The 24,818-nt window shown below is 39.5% G+C and overlaps 1 protein-coding gene across 4 annotated transcripts in view; it reads left to right on the forward strand.

The window, feature by feature from the left end:
- The window catches only part of STAU2 (staufen double-stranded RNA binding protein 2), a 136,787-nt gene that overhangs the window by 84,383 nt on the left and 27,586 nt on the right, over nucleotides 1-24,818 (forward strand). The gene's annotated exons all lie outside the window — the stretch shown is intronic.

Here is a 24,818-nt window from a genome sequence, read left to right on the forward strand (position 1 = left end):
ACTTAGCGAGACGGAGAAAGGAGAGAGATCTGCTACCACTTTGTCTCTATTCGCCTGCATATTAATGTCTAGGTAAGCACATTCATTAGTTGTTGGCTGCAGGGGCAAAGCACTGGTGAGGGCAGGGAAATGCACAGTGCAGTGCCCTCACATCACACATTACCTAGAAATGGTGTTACAAAGAAGAGGGGGAGAAAAACATGGCTGGCACCACCTAGTTAAGTCCAAGCACATCCTATATGCACAAAACCATGAGTCTCTTTGCTCTGGGGTGGTTGTTTGTTTTACGAAACAGAATTCTGCTTTGGGAATTTATATGATTGGACACAGGCACCTACAGCCATTGTGAGCAGATATATTTGCATTTTATGTTCCTTTGCCAGACTGAGTCCCCTGCTCCTATGTGGCAAAGCACTCCTGTGCAAGGGCTGTTGCACCATGGGGTAGGGAGGGACACAGTACTCTGTGGCGTTCTTGCAAGGCACTCTAGTTCTGTGTGGTATCTTGTCCACAGAAGCTACAAAAACTGATACAAACCTGTTCTGAGCAAGCACCGTAATAGTTGGGAATGTAAGGCCGGCAGGAAATAGCTACAGTAATGCAAAGGCTAACAAGATGCAATATTACGTGATGGTACTGAAACACCACTTTAAAAACAAACTTTGATGACCCCAGCATATGCTGTTTGAGAAATAGTGTCAATAAGGGTGTGTGTGTGTGTGTGTGTGTGTGTGTGTGTGTGTGAGAGAGAGAGAGAGAGAGAGAGATTGTGTGTTTGTATATATCCAAGAATCGTTTTTTCAATCTTGATTTGATTATTAAAGAACTGAAAGAATTATGAGAAAAATCTTTGCATTGGTTCAAAAAGTAAGATGTTTTGACTCTCCCTTTCTTCTGTCAACCAAGATCAAAAATTTTGGAAAAGAAAACCTGCCCCCTCTGAGCATGAAAGGGCTCCTACCAAAAATAGGTGCTAATAAAGAGAGAGAAAGGGAAGGACACAAAGATTTAGCATTCAAAATGTGATGGCCATATTTTAGTAATTCCTGATTGATTGAAAATGGATACTCAAACATAGTTCATGGGCAACATCGTTTTAACTCCCCCTAGATAAGTAAATTAGTGATTATACTTTCCCTCAGTGGCATTAACCTGTCTTCTTCTGATATTTATACTTCAGCTAAGAAAAGCTTGGCAAGTTTAAACATTAGGGGACAATCCCTCCTTCTCTGTATGCTGCTTTGTGCATCTCTCCTGCCACTCAGAGTACAGATTCCCACATGTGTAATTTCTCTTACTGTACACTTCTTCCCGATGCACATACCCACTGCCACACACAGGCAGACTTAGCCTTCCTCTCAGTTTCCTAATAAATACTGTTCTGTTTACCTGGTTGTTTGATCTTGGTCAAAGCTAAAATATTTTCAGTGGTAAGAAGTATTACTTTCACAGTGTGTACTACCCGTTGCAAATGTTCATATGCACACCAAATTTCAGCTCTGCTGCTCGCTGATCCACTCTTTGTGCCTTTGACCTGTTTTTCTCTTGCTCAGCGAAGTTGCTCAACTACAAAACTAATTATATAAATAGTATAGAAATCTGTTCCACCCACAGAAACTTATGCAGCATTTCCTTGATCATTTTGCATTTACAATAGTTTGTGCATTTGCCGTGTAATAAATAATTGTTATCTTGCCAAGATCCTGTTTGCCACCCATTCCCTCCCCCCGTCACTAAGTGAAATTGCATGGCCCACGTCATGGGCTTACCCAGGACAAACAAGATTGCATGGCTCATGGATTACACAATTGTTTTTTGCTACACTGGTTCCACTTAGTGTGATGCACTCAAAGCCAACCTTTCTGTTATAAATAGGCTAAACATAAATCTCAGAATTTAGTAGCAGTGAACAAGTGCATCCGGCTTCAGCCATAACAACTACTTTACAGTGCTGAAACACAGTAAGAAACAAACAGCCCTCCCTCAAGAGGACTGGATCTCTTTTCAGAAACAGTTTGGCCAGACTGCCAGTCGTCATCTTCTTTCCTGAGATGCTCTTTCCTTCTGCCCAGGTTGAAGCAGATCAGATTGGATGAACCCATACAGAAGTCATTTCTCCCTATCTTCTACTGCAGTATTCTTCAATCTCTTCAATACTTTGTAATTTTTCACCCTATATTTATGTGGTGGTAGATAAGGCTGCATCCCAGTAATGTGTCCCGGTCCAGCAGTTGAAGACCAGTGTTTTGTTATGTAAATCTAAAAGGTAAAGACCCTGGACTGTTAAGTTAAGTCGGATTGGACTATGGGGTGTGGCGCTCATCTCCACTTTCAGGCCAAGGGAGCCGGTGTTTGTTCACAGACAGCTTTTCCGAGTCATGTGGCCAGCATGAATAAACCGCTTCTGGCGCAACGGAACACCACGATGAGTGCCAGTGCGCACGGAAACTCCATTTTCTTTCCCTTGCTATATACTTTACCTCAGATCTCCTTAACGCTTGTCAAGATGACAGTGATGATGGAGCTACCTTGATTGAGGGCCCAGTGCAGCATAGTATGGGCTTCTTATGTATGGGCTTAATTATAGTTTTCATTCAGTAGTTCAAAAGATGCCACACCTCAACCCTTTTTGATTTCCACCCTAGAAACCTTTCCATAATACCCAGGTTATATGAGGAATTTTTATTTATTGAGGGTACATGCTAAAGAATCCCCCTTGTGTATAATTGAGCTCTCATTATGTAAATTGTTCATAACTCTGTAGTGTGTTGTAATGGGTGTTACTTACTTTGGAATGCTATAGCTTTAGCATGTTTCTTATTTCTGCTATTTGGAACCAATAATCCTGTTTTGACAAGAAACAGTCTCAGGTTGCCACCTGATTGAGACAGGTATATGCAGTTTGAGAGCTAATTGCCTCAACATGCATCACGTTGAATTGCATATATACCAGTGTTTTCTGTTATCAAATCCAAGTGCTACCAAACAATGACAGGCTGACTAATTATTTTGGTTGATACCCAAAGGCAAAACAACTAAATGCAGGAAACTTCAGTTTCTTTTTGCTGTAGAGTGGTTTCAGATGTTAGAAACAGGTGTGCTACAGACATTTCTTTCTCTAATATGTGACTTCAATTTGTAACTAGTCTCACTTTTTTAAAAACAACAACAGATAAGTTGTAAAATTCTTTATAGATCAGTTGGTGGAGCATGAGACCCTTCATCTCAAGGTCATGGATTCAAACCCCATGCTGGGCAAAAAGATTTCTGCACTGCATGGGGTTGGACTAGATGACCCTTGGGGTACCTTCCAACTCTACAATTGTAGGATTCTAGGTTATAAATTCACTTGTTGAGACTTCTTCACAATTAGCATTCATTACCCTTTGTAAAAACAGTATGTGCATATGATCATGTGCCATCTGGTATGTCAGAATCAGAAGTACCAATTAAACTAATCTAGTTCATTAATAAACATACAGAAGAATAACAAAAAGTCCATGCTTTTGCCATTCTTTAACTACCATGTTTATAATTCTGATGACTAGTTCTAGACCTGCTTCTCAGCTGCACAAGGATGTTGTGCTGTCTGAGTAGTAATAATAGCTATTATGAATCCCAGAAACCTTTTGCATTGTCACAAATACACGGCAGCTGTAAAGCTAGCACAAAAGACTCCACCAGAACTTGGGGTGGGGGGGGGGGATCTCTGGATGCTACAAACAGAGGAACCTCCTGTGTGTCATTCTTTCCTTGTCATGTTGACATAGAGGAGGAACTGAAGTTGTGAAGCAGGAGGGAGGCTGGAGCACAGTTTGTTCCACTGCTACCAATATCTGGCCGGTAAAGAAGTTGCTAGGAGATGGCTCATGCCAACAAAATTTAAAGCATCATAATTTAGGCTGGTGTTTAAAATTAAACTAGCGATGAAGTGGCCTCACCATGGGAGAAGCAGGCAGGTGGCTTGGAGCCATCTCCTCCCCCTCAAGCCCAGGCCCCTCACATTCTCCAAAGCTTGCTGCCTCGAGACAAATTGTGTTACCAAATGCAGTTACCATTCACTTTGCCCCTCTTCTTAATCTTATATATCTTTTGAGTTGCTTTCCCAGCCTATTATGGGAGCTACCAGAACAAGTTACTACTACTACTACTATTATTATTATTATTATTATTATTATTATTATTATTATTATTATCACCATCAACATTATCATTAATAAGAATAAAACTGACAGACTGCTTGACATCTAACAAGCAATCCCTTCCCCGGATGTATCTTGTGTTGAGGGAATCCTAATCCCCATTCATCATAGGGAGATAAAGGCCAAGGGGCAAGACACTGCTCCCTCCACTTTGAGGTGAGGTTGTATGTTTGTTTGTTTTTCCTGATAGGAGTCTCCTGCATGGTACTGCAAGCCATTGATGAGGGAGGTGGGGCCTGAAAATAGAGCACAAACCCTGGCAAAGCAAATGTTAGCTGACAAGCAACAGCAACAAAAGAATCTGAGGAGCATATTGCTAAAAAAAAAAAAAGAAAGCAAATAATTTAATTTCTTTAAACACATCAGTAGCAAGAAATGGACCAGGAAAACTGGAAAGTTTTAGTACTGCCTCACTGGAAAGATTGGTTTAACAAAATAATGGGATTTTGCTATGATTGCCAAATACACTTCTTATCTAAAAGCAAAAGCATCAGAGGATAGAAGGAATCAATTTTGGACAGTTCGTTTCCCTATATACAGTTGGGTATGATTTTTTTTTTTTTATCATTCCTAAGCTCAAATGCGATTTGATTCCCTCCACCAGCTCCTCATTTTTCTTTTTCTGATATATATAATTCTGGAGGTTTTGTGTATAATTCATGTATATAATTCTAATTTAATAGTAATAAGTGAGAAAAGGCTGGTATATATTGAACATAAGAAAAGGCTGATATAGATTTAATATAAGAATATACTAAACATAAGAATGGTAGATATTGAATTATTATGATGTTTATTTGTAAGGTTTTTATTACGAAGAATATTGTTAAAATAAGTTAAAATAATACGTATTATGAAGGAATAATTATTATTTTAAAATTAATATAAATGAAAAATAATAAAATATGGTTCATTATATATTTTGTAGTTGGAATTTTAATGCACCCGCTACGAGATTGCTTTTGCAATGAAGAGGGGGCGTTAAGGGTTTTTAATTAAATAAATATACCATGTCAGTAAAATTGGCCTCCTTAATGGAGGACTGGAAAGTCGCCAACATAGCATTCACTTTTTAAAAAGGGATTGTAGTGAGAGATTGAAATTGCAGGCCTGTTTGCCTTACGTCTCTTCCAGGTAAATAAACACTGATTGTGTGTGGAGTGGCAGTGACTAACCAGGAAAGAGGCATTGCTGCTGTGTGGATGGCTCAATGAACGTCAGCACAGGATACAGCAGTGGGCGTGTTTTTCTCTTTTCTCTTTTTGTTTTTTAAAGGCAAATTCCATGCTGGAAGGTATTGAAAGTGAAATGGCCTGTATCCTAATGCCTTTATACAAATCTATGGAATGTAGTTTCATTTGGAAGATGGTGTACAGTTCTAGTTGCAGTTCAGAAAAAGGTTAAGATAGAACTCAGAAAGGTCAGCCATTGAGGAAATGCTAAGGCATTTGGAGCTTTTTTACTTTCAGTGTTAAAAAAATGATTACTGTGAGGGAAAACATGATTGGGATTTATATGAAGAAAATAGAGACAGCCCCCTCCCCCCGCCCCTCCCCAAGATTAGAACTCAAGGTCACCCACATAAATTGATTGGCAGTAGATTCAGAGCTGACAAAAGAAACTAGTTTTCCAAAAACAGGTACTTAATTTATGCATTATTGCTTTCAAAAGATAAGGCTATGGGCACTGCCTTAGATTACCTTTTTTTTTTTTAAGGGAACATGACAAATTCCTGCATGATAGGTTTTATGAATGGCCTTTAACTATGGTAGCTTAATGGAAGTACCACATTCAAAGGTGGTATGCCGCTGAATACCTGTGGCTGGTGTGCAACATAATGGAAGGCCTATTGCCTACTGTGTCCTGCTTGTTGCCTTCCAGAAAGCGACTGCATAGCCACAATCAAAAACAAGATGCTTGGTTTGGTGATCCTTTGGCCAGATTTATGAATTGTACTTTAAGCTTCTAGTTCATATCTAATATTTTGTTTTGGATTGAAAGATATGCTACCGGCTTACTTCATAATTTCTGCTTTATGGAGTATTATGTCCTTTTAAAAAAAAATCCATAGAAAGAGAGACATCTGCTCTCAAACCTTCCGTTTGTTTATTCTGGTCTTGTTTATGGTAGTGCACTGGATCGCATATGCAGACTAGCTGCCTTTTTCTCAACATGATTTTTCTCTTCCATGTTTTGCTATGCAGTCGGAAGCAGTGTCCAGGAAAATCCGGACACAGCAGCCCTTTTTAAAAAATAAAATAAAATATGAACTTTACAGAGCAGGCATGTTCTGCCTCAGTCAGAGCAGGGCTCCAGACAGTTGCACCTACCACCTTCATTTCTCAGAGTACTTCTGAGGCAGGTCTGGTCCTGGCAGCACTATTGCTGCCCAAAACTGCTCCTGGAGTTTGGGGAACAGTTGGGAGTGGGTAGGAATATGATGTCTGTTGTCTTTGTCCATGGAGTTTTCTTGGCAGGGATACTGGAGTGGCTTGCCAGTTCCTGCTCCAGGTGGATCACGTTTGGTCAAAACTCTCCACTATGACCTGTCCATCTTGGGTGGCCCTGCACGGCATAGCTCATAGCTTCTCTGAGTTATTCAAGCCCCTTCGCCACGACAAGGCAGTGATCCATGAAGGCTGATCACCGAAGAATTGATGCTTTTGAATTATGGTGCTGGAGGAGACTATTGAGAGTCCCATGGACTGCAAGAAGATCAAACCTATCCATTCTTAAGGAAATCAGCCCTGAGTGCTCACTGGAAGGACAGATCCTGAAGCTGAGGCTCCAATACTTTGGCCACCTCATAAGAAGAGAAGACTCCCTGGAAAAGACCCTGATGTTGGGAAAGATGGAGGGCACAAGGAGAAGGGGACGACAGAGGACGAGATGGTTGGATAGTGTTCTCGAAGCTACCAGCATGAGTTTGAACAAACTGCGGGAGGCAGTGGAAGACAGGAGTTCCTGGCGTTCTCTGGTCCATGGGGTCACGAAGAGTCGGACACGACTAAACAACTAAACAACAACAGGAATATGATGCACAGGGAGGGCAGGTTGCAGATAGAGGAAGGGGACGAGGGGGCAGTTTCCCTCTCTCTTACATAAACCGAGGAGCAACTTAGGATCATAACTAGAATGTGCTGACTGGGATAATTAAAAATATGTGAGAAGTGATTTGACTGTTCCAGTACTAAAGGTACTGACTTCAGTATAAGCCTGCTTGCATAAGTTCTTCCTAGGCTCATAGCCTAAGATAAATCAAAATCAGTCCTGACCTCTTTTCCTTTTGCTCAGAAGTCGTATTTGCAAATGTAAACACATGCTGTTTAAAAACTGCTGTACCTCAGTCCTTACAGCATTCTGCCAGACCGCACTCTATTTTTAAAAGCAATGTGTGTAAAAATCTGAATTCCTCATAGCAATACCTTCTTATATTCCCCTACTTTCAGACGTGGATGGCAACAAGTTTGCACATCTTTAGGTTCTCCAGTGGTGCATTAACTAAACAAAAAAGACAACTTTACTTGTTTCGGAAGGCTTTATTAGACAATGAATCTTTGAAGACCGCACACAAAAGATTCTCCTATGTTTAGACTTTATAATGTAAACAACTAATTTAATGCATCACTAATGATACACAATAGATGCCATCTTACAACATGAATGTGAACAAGAAACTGATGTAATCTGAGAGATATTTCAAAGTAATTAATTTGGGAATAGGAAAAGCACGTCTATTGTGTAAACTTTCCTCCCCCTTTTTGAAAAAGAACACAGTTAGAAAACTGTGATAGTTGTACATCTACTAAATAAAGTTAACAAGCCATCATAGCAACTGATTTCTTAAAAATAAACTACACAAGTTGAGCCCCTTTGGGGGGGGCAGGGAAGCCTGCCATGACACTATTGTGGAGGGGTATATTTCTTAAAATACACTCCTCTTTTCAATTTTTATTAGGAAATGAATAAATTGTTTTTATCGACATAGCTTTCTCACTAATTAAACATCATTTTAAATAACATCTTGGTTCACAGGGATGCTTGTCAACCTTTTATACATATTTATTTACCCGTTTTTGTTTTGTTTGTTTTGAAAACTACCTTTTCTTTTCCTTTTAGCACTTTGATACTTTCCTGTGCCCTTAAATTTACACACTAAATGTCTTGTTCTTGTATATATTTACCTTCCTTTCAACGCTTGTAGCAGTCTTTAGTTCACTTACCTCTCAGTGCATGTTCAAAAACATGGACATGTTCAATCCCAATTTTCTCATTATTTATTTCCCCGTTTCTTGTTTAACTTCCCAAATATTTTCAGTTTACACCCTAAACCCACAGAAGCTACAAATCCCTGGCTTAGCTGAAGAGAAAAAATGGTTTGCTCTCATTCCTCTCAGCTTCCCCATACTTTGTGGCTGTTCACGTTCCACTCTGTGCATTGGTCATATTCCATCTATTTGTGCTTGTCCAATGCCATCAACTGAGAAATAATTAAACTGCACGTGCTCAGCCCCAGGGTTTTTTCTTCTAGTTTTGGGGAGATTTAGGCCTTTTCCCTTTCAAAAACACCCCAAGATTTTCTTGCTTTTTTCTTTTTGAGGGACCTCCTCTTTTTCCTCCAGTTGTAGGGACCCACTGTTCCTGTCTTCCTTGACCCATTATGGCACCTACTCAATTCTGCAAACAGCATACGCACATACAGCCTATGAGAGGAGTTAACTATGTAGTTGGAGAGAATTAATCTTTGTAAGCTTCTCCAAAAATGTGAGGATAGGAATGTTTAAAAATTAGAGCAAAAGTATGTATGTATGTTTCAGAATATAAACTGCTTTGCACTGCGAGAATATCTGAGCAGTATACAGTATATAAAACGTAATACAGAACATAAAGCATTATTAAAACATATAAACCCAAAATAATTAAGAACGATGGAAATAGTATAGCTGTCTTGGAGAAAAGAAAAGGGTAGCCATTTTGGTCACTGCGGTCAAATGTCCAGTTTATCTCCAGTTTGCTGACTACTGTAAATTTTATAAGGGATATTAATGCTATAGATTGAGGATACCATAATGAGTCTTTTTGGAGAGCATTTATTACTTCAACTGAATAAGGAACATCGCCAGTTAGGCTCTGTATACTGAAGCTACACCAGAACAAAGAAGCGATTGAAGAAGTCAAAATGCCTTTACAGAATATAGTGACAGAGTATATATGGAGGGCATTAGAAATCACAGTAGGATAATGTCATATTGCTATTTTTACTGTTTCTGTGTTATATGTGGTGTTAAATGTATCTTCCACACTAGTCACTTTAGAGAGTTAGGCTAACGCTCTCACTCTCTCTCTCTTTGCCATTCTTCCTCCACATAGTATTGCATTACAACTATTAAGAGTAAAATAGTCCTTAAGATTGGAAGACAATGTTTATTAAACTGTGACATTCATGAGCATTTTGCCCAAACACACAGCTTCCTTAGTGGTGTAATATCCTGGCTTGTTCTGAGCTGATAACCATTGTTCCTGGGTTGGAAGAAATGAGAATCTGTAGTTCATTGTGGTTTTATTGTGGTTTATGCAAAGGGGGAAGTGAAGGGACTTCATGTACAGCAAATGCCTCTTGCATATCTCAGCTTAATAAACCAAAATATGAAGTCAGGCTACTCAGTATTTGATAGTGGATGTCAGAGGATTTACATACTTTGGGGGTTTGCATCAGGAATTTGGGAGAGGGCTTTTTTCTGGCATAGAAGTCTGGTCACTGACAACTCACTGGCTTTGTAGTTATTACGTCCACATACTCCAGAATCTAACAAGAAAGGGAAGTGTTGTTTTTAAATCTGAGTTAGACTGCAAAAGTGAGCTGAGATTTGAGCGAGAGTAAGTTATGTTTCAAGGACTTTGAAAAGAGTACACTGAGAGTTTGATCCAGCTGCTCATATTGATAGATCATCATCATTAATCCTGGGATGTGAATTGCTGCTTTAGACGCATCCAAGAGCTTTCACATACCCTGCTGGATTTTGGACTATTTTTCCTTTGAAGAGCAGAGCGTGTCATAGCGTGAGCTGCTTTTGAAACATGTCTGGTTTCAGAAATTGTTTGTCACATATGGAAATCTGCAGTTTAAGAAACAGAAGTTCTCTGTCACTGTTCTTTATATCCTACCCTAAGTGTTAACAATGTGTTTATACCACGTCTTTGAAGTCTGCATCAGTAGATGGCTGTAAGATTCAGTTTTATAAGCTGATGGTTTTATATACAAGATTCTAGCCTTGAGAGTTTGTAATTATGTCCTTGTTGGCCTGACCCATCTGCATATTGTGTTGCACCCACATTAAGTCTATAAAGCACAGGTTATTTGCTTCAAAACATTTCAATTGAGGTGCATAGGAGCTTAATCTAGGAAATGTGTTGTGCGTCAAAAGAATATATTTCCTGATGTACTGGTGATATTTTCTGCAGCTTGCTGTATGTCTTGCAAGCATCTTCAACAAATAATAATAATGAGCCCCACACAAGAAGTGTTCCAATGAAATTAATTTATTTGCAGCTCTTAATGCTCTGAAAGAAGGAAAGAAAAACTTTTTTAACAGCAGTCACCACAGACATGTTATATATTTACTTTTACACACTACTTTTCATTTATAAATTTACACAAATATACACAAACCCATAAAAATCAATACATGGAAATAGTTAAAACATCCAAATAATAATTTAAACGTCTACAGAACTACTCTGTGATACTCATAAAAGTGCCTTTTTGTTTGTTACAGCCTATGGGAACTCTTTGTGTGTTTGTGTCTAGTTATCATGTTTCATTAAAAATAGAATATGAGGGGAGATTTGTGTTTGATGGGTATCTCTGTTTGATTGTGTAATCCTCTGTTCTGGTAATTCAAGTTAAAGTGCAGGTGGCACATAAAGCTCACTGATGATAGAGATAGTATTTAAACAAGTCTTTGCACTGAGGTAACATGTCATAAGTTTTTAAACCAAGGGTGACAGGAGCTACTGCTGCACTTTCATGTTATCCAGCAGTGTGGAAGAAATTTTGATGTACAGCTGGAATGATCAAACTAAACTAATTTTGCTTTCTAGCTCCGCTTGACATGACACTCAGAGGCACTTGGAAATTATTAAACTCTACAGTGTGCTTGGTGGATTTAACTTCCTCAGGAAGATTCTTTCTGAAGCTATGATATGAAAGGCATTAGATTCTGAAACCAGTTAGCAGCATTTGAGACTCTTCATCTATGTGCTTTAAATTCTTATATTTGATTTGCAAATTGCACTTCTTTGTGTCTTAGCTCTGGCAGGCAAACCAGCTATTATGGACATTTAAAAAAAATATTTTAACTTCTGAATACTTCACCATACAGAAAAATCTCTCTGAACTAGAGAACTAGATGTCAGGGAAAAGAGGTTTGGCCTAACCTTCTCTCACACATCTAGAGTTCTGTGTGCAGGAGATTATTTTCGGAGGCTTTCAGCCACTCGAGTCCCCACCTGCATTTTGAAGCAGTACATACCATCACAGGCTTAACTCAGTAAGATCCAGGCTCACAGTAATAGTATGGGTGTATACTATGCTTGTCTCTCCCAGGACAGGTCATCGAAATAGATGCCTTAAACCTGTAGCAGGGAACCTCCGTCCCATAGGCTAAAGGCCTAGCATGGATGCTAATTTGGCCCATAAGGCTGTTTTTCCCAAACCATGCTCACTTGCCCCATGCCTACTTGTGTGGGGCAAGTAAAGCAATAGTCAGGAGCCTCAAAGTGCACTAATTATTGCTCATTAGCAAGCAGGACTTTCTGTAAGTGCTGATCAGCTGATTGGCACTGCCAGCAAGCTCTGCTGGGATCATCTGCAACTACTTAGTGCAGCTGATCCCTGATCCAAGCAGGGCTTGCTGTCAGTGCTGATCTGTTGACTGGAATTTACAGCAAGCCCTGCGAGGGTCGACTTTAAAGTTGGGTCACCTGACACCACGGTCACCTGTCAAAATGGCCCATGGGTGCTGGGGATCCATCCATTCATACTTGCTTTAGACTAGCAGCGCCACAGAGTTATGTCATAAATGAAAAGCTTCGCAATGACTTCTTGTCCGGAGCAATAGCAAGCTGATATTAAAGGCTGCACATTAGTCCTCTGTATTTGCTCTCATTAGTGATCAGATGTAAAATATTAACAAATTCCTTTTCTCTTTGTGGAATCCGGTGGCTTATAAAAGGACTAGACTGAGCAGGAGGATGTCGTGGGAGGCAGGCCTTCTTGGGTATGATTGAGAAACCTGTTGAGAAAATAGGCAACTATTGACAGGTCTGATTCATGACTGAGTGACTCTTCTGCTAGTCTTCACATGATCCCCACAGAGAGAAAGCTTTGACCACCTGCTAAACAAGGTCTGTTTGAAGTTTCTTTTTAACATTTCCAAGACGTTAATTCAGCAGGACAGCTCCACTGGGGTTCTCAGTGTCACCAAATCAGCAGCTGTTGAGGTCCATTCACTTCAGCATGAAATGTTTATATAAGGGCTTCTTCCCCCACCCCCAAAAAATTATTTTATTTGTGACAACAGCAAAATAAATAGGAATGTGAAGTTTGCATTATTCAGCTTCTACATGTGTGAAAAGTAGTTCAGAATAACATTATGTTGGTGGTTATACTGTGGGTATTTACTCTCTCAAAATAGACTGAAAAGCAATTGAATGGTCTCTCATTTGTTGTTACTAGCTGTTTTTGTTGTTGGTTTTATTCTGTTGACAACATTACTTTCCCCACAGTAGAGGAGAACAAGTAGGTATAAAATGAAGCACTTTAAACATTTAATTAAGGACTGTTATATTGAGAGTGAAGAAACTCTAACTTCAATGCTCTTTTTATGATCTAGTTTATCAATAAAATACTGTTTGGGGAGAGACTAGGACAACACATCTGTGTGCTCAAAGCCTTTGATATTTAAGTGCTTTTATTTGTTAGATATACTGTCGGTTGTAAATAGGAACTCTATCCTTCTGAATCAGGAGACTTGTTTTTAACCCTGGGTAATATAACCACATATAAATATTCCTGGCCCAAACTATTTTCTTTTCTCTTTATCAATCTTGTTAAGTCTTAAGTGTATTTTTACAAGTTCATTAATGCGTTCCATTCTTTCTTATGTGTTTTTCCTCCCCAGTATTATCAGATTTCATTATATGGGAAGAATTATCAGCTCAACCCATTATACAGCAAAGCAGTATTAAGTCTGTCTGGAATTTGCTGCTCTTTCAGTTTATAGGGACAATATTGTGTAAATCAGGCTCTCCAGTTTCAGTGGGAGGCACAGGGTTGAACAGCATCCATTTGTCAAGTTGATTGCTCCTCAGTGAGGCTGCCTTTGCTTGTCTTTGAACAGGAGTGAAATCCTATGTGAAGCTCCCTTTCTGTCATTTACACTAACATCCATCCTCTTAAACCAAGGCCTCCGAGAAAAAACAAAGTGTTGGCACAATATAATCAGTCACTCAAGTTGTCTGTCATCTGTTTTCTTAAAGGAAATGACTTTTAAGTTAGTGGAGCAGAAAATTGTGGAAAATTGGGAATAGGGTTGCAGTAAGTGGAGGAGGAATTTAAAACTAAATAGAAGATACCCTGTCCAATTCTATTTTTTCAGTATCCATTCGTAGAGTTCTATTCATAGATAATATTAATTCAACTCCTTGTTCACCTTGAAATCCTTAGTGTTCTAGGCAATGTTGCATGCCAGATACTAAATGTTTTATTTTTCAGATTTTATTTCAATGAGTTAAAGATTAGCTGTTGCAGCTTCATATTGTGAAATTTCTCTCTCTCTCTCTCTCTCTCTCTCTCTCTCTCACACACACACACACACACACACCCAGAGAGAGAGAGAGAGAGAAAGAGAGAGAGAGAAAGAAAGAGAGAGAGAGAGAGAGAGAGAGCGCAAGTTTAATCCTGGCCATGAATACTTTTTGCTTATTCAGAAAATTAGTTTAAAGGGTGCTACATTTTAAACTTTACAGGGTAGGTCTGCAAATTATTGTCTGAAGGCAATAGCTTGATATGCAGCCCACTTATAAAATTTGTGGGAGTTAAGGCAGGAATGCAAGGTTTTGCTTTTTCTTTTTCTTTAAAAAAACATTTTATAAAGGAGCATTCAACCTGCAAGCATGGGTAGTGCATGGGAAAGTGAGAATGACTATTCTCAAAGCAAGGTTTGGAGAAATCGCCTGTCAGTTTCACTCCTGGCCAACCAATGTGGCTGAAGACTTACTAGCTTTTTGGAGGGAGGATGAAGCAGGCAAGGGGCTTCACTATATTTTGAGTTTCTAGTCTAATTTGGGCACAGTCAGGGAGCCGGTTGTATTGCTCCTCATGAGTGATATCATGAGCAGTATCCTGTATCTATCCATACAACTACATGCAGATACATTTTAAAATTATTAATGTGTATACAGGTAGTACTTCCCTGTCCACCTGCTCCTAGACCTACATGACATCTAAACATTTTAGTTTAAAAGATTTATATCCTATCTTTCAGCTACAGCAGCCCTCAGGGTGGCTTACAACATAGATTGAAAACAAATTCATACATACATAATGAAGGCTGCATTTAGTCTAAGAAATTCATGCATACATGGGTCACTTTTTCCATGTGCGCATTTGTGCACATATGAGTGGTTTCAATTTTATGCCTTTGAAATCTGTCTTGATGTTTCCCACCCACAGTGGGTTTTGCTTGGTGGAATATATTTTTGCTATATCTTGTCCCCTTAATTAGTACTTCCCCGTCCATCCTATTTTGTGAAAATTTGAGGTCCATTTTGGTCAAGCTTATGGTACTTGTGTACTTTCCGGGGCAATTTTTATTTTTAATATAGCTGTTTAGTGCAAGAGCACATTTGCAGAAAAGCTTGTTCAGGACTTTTATCTTTCCTGACACTGTCCCTATGAGTCTGGGTTAGTCATCTGTACTTGCCATTGACAACATGCCCTTCCTTCCATTTCTTCTACGTGTTGTTGTCATAGTGGATGCTTTTCGCTCACCACTGAGCTTTTTGTGCTGTCACATCAGCTTTTTAAGGTGTTACCCATTTTCCTCTCTCATTCGAATTGCTTGTGATTCTTCAGGATCCCATCACACACTCCTTCCCCCACTAGTGTAACCAGATAATTCTACTGGTCATTTCCTTTAGTATACTGAAATTAGCTTTCCTAGAATCTAAGGTAATTCATAGCATTCATAGAATCATAGAGTTGGAAGGGACCTCGAGGGTCATCTAGTTCAACCCCCTGCAATGCAGGAATCTTTTACCCGACTGAGCTGTCTTTGGTTTTTCCATTGGCAGAGCAAGATGGTTGGGCTTAATGCAGAGTCACTTTCCCTCAGAGTTCCAGTTTTTTAATCTACTCTGTCTCCATTGGGTTGATATCAAATCTCTCCATTCTTGTCTCCCATTTTCTGAAGGAGGAAGTTATCATTAAGGTGTGTAATAATATTGTTGGGAAATCATGCTTAGTGTAGTTTCCCTTCCAGCAGATGTGAGATGTGAAATCCTACATTACTGCTAAATCTTGTTTCCTGAAACATCTGCAATTTATTTCAGGAAAGCATCATCCACTTCCTCACCTTGGCTTGGCAGTCTATAGTAGACTTGAGCTTCAATGTTATTTTTATTTATCCATTTATTTTTACCCTGATGTTCTCCCCAGGGCTACTGTGTTTACTTTCTTGAATTTTTGCAGATGTATGCATTTGTGACATATAATGCTATCCCCCCTCCCTTTCTATTTATTCTTTTTGAATAAATTATATCCTTTAGTTGCTACACTTCAGTTATGATAATCATCTCACCAGGTCTCAGTTGTACTAATCACATCATAGTTACTTGCCTTTATTAGGAATTCAAGTTAATCTTGTTTATTTTCCACGACTCTTTTAATATATAAATGTCAAAAGCCACACATATTACATTCCAGTGTCTCGTCTCCTATTTTATTGTGGGATTTACTAGACACCACCCATAACTCCCACAGTTTCTCCTGTAGCCCCCAAATCCGTATCTTCAGTACTTTACCAGTCAGTCATCTCCATCCTCTATAGTAGAGGTTTTCAACCTTCTTGAATCCAAGGCTACAACTACCAACTACATTCTTTCTGTGGCATCCCTGTGGGACTCAGGAGCCCAGTTATGTCACCCCTTGTCTGCAGAGCTGGCAGCCTCTGACCCTTTTTTTAACACCCTCCCTATTGGAGTGTTCCCTCAGCCTCCTCAATTCTCCTCTCTCCTTGTGTGTCCTCCAGGCAGCTGTCGCCACTGGTCTCTGAGCTGCCCCCGCCCCAAAGAGAGGTGCTTTCTTTACGCCACCCCACAAGAGCCTGGGAAGAGGATGTCCCCAGTCTTAGTGACCCGACAGAGACTGGCCAGAGGTGAAGGTGAGGCCAGCACCTTATTCACCTTGGTAGGTAGCAGCAGGCACGGCCAGGCCTACATGAAGGGAAGGCTCCTCTTCGGTGCCAGACACTCAGCTCCGAGGCAGGCCTTGCACACACATCGCCTGCCTGCCTGCCTGCCTGGCCTCCCACTTTTCCATCCACTCCCAACAGCAAGGGCTGGCGGACTGGCTGGCTGGCCTCCCTCACCCACTTGCTTGCTTACTCTGATGCCGCCTGAGCTCCTGGCAACCAGCACCCCCTGGCCAGCCCCAGAGGCACCATTTGCCTGGGAAGCTTGTCACCAGGGTTGCTGCAACAAACAGCCATGCAAGGCTTGGGGAGGCAGAGACACAAGAGGGCACCAGAGGAGGCAGAGAAGGAAAGAGAGACAGAGGCCAGTGTTGTCCATGGCACCCTGACTATCCTTCAGGGCACCCCATGGTGCCACGTCACACTGGTTGAAAACCACTGCCCTATAGGGTTTTGTTTAAGCTGATATGTTTAACTTATTTCTTCCAAACACATTTCCCCAGTTGTTTAAAGTGCACCCCATCTCCTGCTTGAGAGAGCTTTGTTAAGGAAGGTTAGACTGTAGCCCCATAAGCCAAACCTCTCTTATCTACACAATATGTGTAGCCAGTCATTTGCTAGAAGTATTCTTCTCTCCCCTTTTCTAGTTCTGTTACTTTTACAGGAAGAATTTATAGGAATGCCACCTAGATTTGATGTAATCATAGTTGCGCCTGGCGATGTCATCTGTTTCCAGATGAATGTGCGAGAAGAGATAAGTCTTGGCAGTCTGTCCATTATACCTTGGATCTGCACAACATAATTCATGAATTATGCCACATAGTTGCCACACAGCTAACTCCGTAACTCTCTGTAGGGAAACCCCAAACTACCACCCTTCTTCTCTTTCTGCAGTTGGTATCTCATCCTAGTTTTGTCTTTGCAGAGATGCTCAGTGCATCCAACAAGTTGAATACATTCGTATTATTTTTTTATGCTCCATAATCCTTTAAATAGCATCTTTACACTTTTTGACTAATAAAAATTGCTTCACTTTACTTAAGTGATAGGATTTTGTAGGCAGGAAGATCTGATGGCATTTTTAAAGTGTATCACTTAAGGTAATATATCTTTTAACCTCTCAGAAATAATCATTGTAAATTCCATTGTTCCTTTTTTACTCTAAATCAGTTGTTAGAGATTGTGATCTAAAAGAAAAATACTGGTCATTTTTTCTCTGCTTTTTTTCTTCTTAAACTGTTCCATGAACATGTGGAATTTGTGAACGTCAGAGAGGCCCTTTAGATCAATCTTGATTAGTTTATTTTTCTTAGTAAAGATTTTGATAGCCGGGTAAAGCGTTTGCTTGGAAGAGCATTCCTTATTCCTCTGGAAAGATGAAATATTGTTAAAGCCTATTCTCCACTAAAATAGTGAGAAACTATTTAGGTAACTGAATTTTTGATGGAGCGAAGGCTTAGATTGAACGTTGAGTATTCAATTGCCCTTTTCCTCATAATTCTTCTTCCTTTAACCTCAATGGTGAATTTTAAAGTTATGGCTTAATTGCCTACCCTCATTTTAGCCATTAGAATTCTGCCCTAAAGCAATTTATTATGGCTTTATATCCCTGAAGTAGCAAGACGATAATACTGTATTCTCCAGTAAAGAAGCATCTTTACAAGATTAATGTTAACATATTTCTTACACACAGATTGTCAGCTTTAATACCTGTGTTACAGTCTGGATTATAAGAAGAGCCCAGTTACTATGTAGTAGATTCTAGAATGGTGCATATTCTAAACTGCTTATCTGAAAAGTGTATCTTCCACTTTTTCTGTATAATTTTCAGGTAATATGTATAATATGGTATCTGGGCAGGAAAGGTAGAAAAGAATAATCACCTTATTACGTCCTTTAATAATCACAGTGCTGCGCTAGTGTTGAGTTCTGTGGCCATGTACTGAGAAGCTGCAGGGACTGTTCAAATCCCTGCAAATCTACATGGGACATTAGCAACTCGACAATGGCTGCAGGCACTTAAAAAAATGGTCTAGCTGTCTAGCATATTTCAAAATGCTTGACTCAAAATTGAAAATGCTTTGAATTGCAAAAATGCTTGAGAAGATCCTGAGAGTTTTGCAAGATGTGTGGTTCCTACACACATTTCATTTTATTGTTATCATATTACTTCAGCCATTTTCTGATGGGCTGTCTACACATGGTTTTAAACTGCAGACTCAAAAAAATGTGAAAACAGAACAACTTAGGTAAGACAAAAATGAAGTACTTGTCTGAAATCAAATTAATTGGTCTAAATGTTCCACTAAGATTTTAATTTTTGTTGGTTCAAATTTCAACTAGAATTTTTGAGGATCCAGTCTGTGTTTTATGTGTTCCAGTGGAGCAGAGTCTGGAGTGTTTCCAGTCCAGGTTTAACCAAAAGCTCCAGACCAGGGCCCTGGAGCAGTTGAGGACATAGATTTCCAGTGGACTTTTCTCATGATTAATGTGTGTATGAGTTTGTTCTAAATACCGTGTCTCCATCACAATCCTTCATGTTACGATTAAATTTTAGCATAAGTGTAACAAAATACTAGGACAAGAGACCCTTGGAGATGTCAGTATAGTACCTGTTTGTTGCTGAGGAATGTTTACAAATTAATTGAAAATAGATGCAACAATGTTGAAGCCATCACATCATGGATACCATGTCTGATTTTCAGCGAAGTGAGCAAGATTGATGGAAAAGTTCAAATGCTGGCTCTTTGATAGATTTGGGCTTCAGTTGCAAAACAAGGTTACTATATTTTTAAGAGCTTTTGCTGTGCAGTTTAAATGACTAAATAAACAAATTGTTGTTATTAACACAAGTCAAACAGCCCTTTTTTATAAAAAGAGAAGCAAAGCTAGTGCATATGTCCGCATTTTTCGAGGGAAGGCCTTCAGGGAAGATCTCAAAGGATGTGAGAGCTCACAGAGTGAAGGAGGACTAATTTTCAAACTCAGGCTTTTAAATCATGCTCACCCTCTGCTGGACTTGCTCCAGGGTATCAGCGTGCTTTTTAAAATGTTGCACCCCGGACTGGATACGTTATTCCAAATGCAACCTGATCAGTGCAGAACAGATGAGCAAATGGAACTCTTACAGTATTACTTAATTTCAGTATGTATGTATTTCGAGAAAGTGCATTTAGACATTTGCTGCTATGAGCGAAGATCTGATGGCTGCCAAAGAACTCAGATCTTTTTGTGAAAATGTGTTGCCTTTGAGACCATTCGCCTATATTACACAGAAAAAAGGCTGTTTTGCCATTATGTATGATTGATTCCACCCCAAAACATGTTCATTGTACTTCTTTTAAGAGTAAAAAGTGGGTGAGCACCTAAAAATATAAGATATGAAAGGGCCTCTAATCTAATACCTAACAGGCAGGTGTCAGTATTATGAAAAAGCTTTCATCGTTGTGAATTTTCATGATGAGGTGTTGATTGCATGGGCAACTTGAGTTTGAAGGTCAGGAATAAAGCAAGTTGGCAAGGCATTGTAAGGAACTTGATGCTGCACCTATTTTGAAGTTACGCTGCTGGCTTCTTTCTCCATGATTCTCAATGAATACTAAGTTCATTAAAGGGAAAGCAACATGAAAAGTGTCTTGTGGCTACAAGACTCTCTTTAGCCATTTTCTCTTTTATTTGAGTTAGATCTTTTTTAGGCCGTGCAGGAGAAAGGAGCTGATGGAGACAAGGAAATAGAGTCTTCATTACTCCTGCCTCTAATTCCTTCCTGTAAATTTCCAGCTACCTCATTGCTTCTCTTGCCAATTTAGTGAGTAGATAAAATTTCCTATGTGTGTGTAAGTGATTTTCTTTTCCCTTGTAAATGATGTGAAGCTACTATCAAATGTTATCTTTGGTGCTGACGCAAGGAAATTAAGAGAGGTATTATCGTTCTGCTCAGTGTTCTTCTCAGAGAAAACTGCTGGTTAGGTCAATTTACTTGGCTCGATACCCTGCTTTAATCTTAACCTGGGGCGTACTTCAAATACACAGCAGCTGGCTCAAACGTCTTCATGCATGATTGCATGTTAATTTCTCTTCGTTGAGAGGTGGGAATCCAGCAAAAATGTCTCTGTTGAATGAAAACGTTATGGTGCTCCTAACGGGTGAATAAGCACTCTCATGTGATAGAATAAACCTGGAATCGCCACCTGAACTTTCAGGGGCCTGATTCCTCCAGGGCGTAAGACTTCAGTGGAATTACATCACGGGTAAATTTGTCCCAACAATTTTAAGTCTAGGAATGTGGCAAGAACAAAGCACTGCATTCTCTTCTGCTTCTTTCCCAGCTTTGAGGGCTCTGCTCAGAAGGAAATGTGCATAGCTTTCCAGCAAAAACAGGAATTAGGAGGCTTGAGTATGTGACGGTTGAGAACCAGATTTACCTATCAGTATAAAAATTGATCTGTGTTCAGGCCCACAAGGAGCAGTATTTGCCCAGAGTTGTTCAGGTATTACAGCCATCATCCGGATTGTGCATATGGATCTGAATCTGTGTTCAAGTTGATCATGTGCTAGCCCTTAGTACAATTAATGTTTGATTCTGCTTTGCAGCTCGTGTGATAATATCACCCTTGTAATCAAACTTTGAATTGAGTCATGTAACTGTGCAAAGTGACATCAAGAGCATGGCTATAATGCCACCTTCATAAATATATGGTTAGCTTTCCTTTCCAAGTTTTTGCTGTTCCCCTGTCTTCCCAAACTGAAAGTGTCCTATTTAAGCACAACATCCTGACAAAGAATAGGTCATATTTCGGTTGTAGTACTGAGGCATGGTATTCCCAGGCAGGCAAAGCTGGGAAGCATGGAGGCAGGCAGGCAAGATGGTAAGTAGAGAAATTCTGTCTATAAGTGACAAGTTGCTAACACTAAGAAGCCACGAATGAGACAAAATGCGTACAGGGTGGAGAGACTTTAGGATGGATGTATTTTGCAATTAATAAGTTCAGCTGAGTTGTTGTTACACATGAGTCAATGCAACATGCACTTAGCCTCAAATTGTGTATATCTTCCCTTCCAGTACTAATGGGGAGGGGGGGGGTTAATTTTCTCCCAGCAAATAAAATGCAAGAACTGTGAAACCAAACACGCAAATCCCAAAGAGAAGCTCACAGGGCAAGCCAGCAAATTCTGACTCCTCAAAATGATGATAATTATGTAGGCTGGGTGCCTACAAATAACTCACTAGGCTCGTGTTAGGTAGATTTTGGTAGATTTAGCAAAATGTCAGAGAAACAAAATAAAATATGTTGAAAAGATGAAGAGCTGCCCATCTAATATTTATACTGTTATCTTCCATAACTTTGTTTTAAGAAGAGATGCTGCCTTTAATTAAGGTGTGTGTGTGTGTGTGTGTGTGTGTGTGTGTGTGTGTGTGTAGCAAAACTGGTAAATCATTTTTAGAAGGACAGCACGGTATAATAGGGCCTGATCTGGGAAGGTGCTGGATCCATTTGGTACCTAATGAACTCCACTGACTGGGTGCTGAGAACTCCCAGCACTTGACAGAATCAATTGCCTAATGAGCAGTCTGTATTCTGTTGGCTTCCTCATAAATCAAGTGTCGCTGCTTTTAAATCATTTGTGCCCTTTTTGTCTAAATTTATTAGGGTAGACAAACTTTCTTTGAGTTACTCATTATTGTTGCGCCCCGCCACAACATACAAAGAGCAAAGCTGTCATGTCAGAGGGGTTTGTGAATCAGAACTGTAGGGCATGTCATTGTCACATTGGTTTTTTCTGCTATGCTTCAAAAGAGTTTGCCAGAGTTCCCCATTAACTGTCCTTATTTTTGGACAGAAACCTGACTGTCACTTCTACTTAACTGCACCCATTCCTAACCTCTAATGATGTGCACGCTTTGTTTTGGGGATATGCATTGTGTCGAAAAGCATTTTAACAAGATATAAAGTGTTGGTGTGTTTATTATAACAAAATCTGGAATTTAACCCTGTTTCTAGCAGACTCGTTTGGTAGCAGTCATACAGCTCTCCTGATGGTAGTATGTTCATATTCTCATTCTCCCTTTCTCCCATTCACTCACTCTCTCACATACACACAACCTTATGAGTTCATCATTTTAAAAGTTTAAATGTTTTAATAGATATTCATGTATGAGTCATCCTTTCATCTTCATTGGATTTAAATAATGAAGATGTACTTCTCAAATGTTTAAAAAGTCTTTTTTACTTACGTAAGCCTCCTTTGTTCTTGAAAGATAACACAAATGAGTCCTAGACTTTATTTTAGGTCTTAAGTCACTTTTGCATCTGAATGCAGGCAGCATTTTCTCCTTAGCTTAAAGGCCTAACTATTGAAAGAGAAGTTACTCTTACTTCAGCTTTTTCAAAGAAGGAGAGAAGAAAAACGTGGTGGTGGGAGGACAAAGAAACCCAATTTCCAATTAGGAAGGAGCTGTTTCTGGTTGTCTGAGGTGTCTGTTTGAGGAGCAGTCATGCAGAAGTAGTACAGTGTGTAAGCCCCTACTGTACATAGAAGTAGTCATGATCCAAACTGTGGGATAAGTAATTAAAATAATTAGAAATAAAGAAGCTTTGTTAGGGTACACGTTCTTTTTAACAAGGCAACTAAGGCCAAATATTCAAAGCATTTTTTAAAAAAAGTTGGGAGGCTTTAAAGAAAATCAGGTGAAACGTGTTGCTGATTTTTTTTTAAAAAAATCAGAATTCAAATTCACAAACTTATTTATATTTGAACATACCTGGGTTTTCCTTTCTGTGTTGATCTATACACATGCCTGACAAAGGCACACATGGGACAAGTATGCACTGTTCAATCTTCTCAGCTGACATTTTGCTCCGAATGTGTGGGTGCCTTTACCCTAAGTTGTATGAGACAGACAGTCTATCTTGGGCAGTATTGACTAGTCTAACTAGCTTTCTGTATTCTGAGGTAGAGGCATTCCCAGCTCTACTACTCAATATCCTTTGATAGTGGTAGGGGTTGACTCTGGGATGCAAAGTAGGTGCTTTTATTACAAAGCTGTGAGCCTTACCTCACAGTTTCTGCAGTTCCAGTTATGTGCTATGGCATCTAATCAGTATAAGAGCCTGCAATCAGGATTTTGCTTGTAATGGGTACAGGGCAAGGTTCCGTTCAGCTTGATGTCCTGTGACTTTTATTCATTGACTGTATTGATGGAAAAACACCAAGCAGAGTCATTTATTAGACATACTTTTAAAAAGGGAATCTTGAGGGGAGATATTGAGTCTGATTGCCTCATGTCAAACATGTCATGGATATAACTCTAGAAAACCTGATTCAAGGCAGCCAAATATAAAATACTAAGCCACACTTAAAATCTGCAGTAATTTTGGAAATATAAAATAGTTCAGGAAGGGGATCGGATAAACCAAACTAAATGAATAAATTTAAAGTAGCTCCCAAGGCTAACTGCAGTGGTACTTTAACTTGAGGTTTGTGGTCTGATCAGGTTTCAGAGGCCACAAGTGACTTCTGCACATTTGTTGGTATTGGAAAACCAGAGTTTCTTAATTTCTCAGCTTGTATACAAAACTTTTCCAGCATTCAGACCAAGTTTCATGCAGAAATTCCTATGACAGATATACAGCAAATACAGTTGTACCTTGGTTTTCAAACAGCTTAGTTCTCAAACGTTTTGACTTCCGAACGCCTCAAACCCGGAAGTCTGACTGGGCTTCCGATTGGCTGCAGGAGCTTCCTGCAGCCAATCAGAAGCCGTGCTTTGGTTTTCAAATGTTTTGGAAGTTGAATATACTTCCGGAACGGATTCCGTTCAACTTCCAAGGTACAACTGTATTAACATCTTGAGGAAAGCAAAGTTTCCCCCCCTTCAGATATATTTATTTATCAAATTTGTATACCACCCTATATGTGCAGGTTTCAGGCAATTTACAGGTTAAAATCAGAATATAAAACCACTAATTGCATAATTGGAAATGGATGTATGGAAGTGAGAGCTGGACCATAAAGAAGGCTGATCGCCGAAGAATTGATGCCTTTGAATTATGGTGCTGGAGGAGACTCTTGAGAGTCCCATGGACTGCAAGAAGATCAAACCTATCCATTCTGAAGGAAATCAGCCCTGAGTTCTCACTGG

Source organism: Podarcis muralis, chromosome 8, assembly GCF_964188315.1.
Source record: "Podarcis muralis chromosome 8, rPodMur119.hap1.1, whole genome shotgun sequence".
Lineage (NCBI taxonomy): Eukaryota > Metazoa > Chordata > Lepidosauria > Squamata > Lacertidae > Podarcis > Podarcis muralis.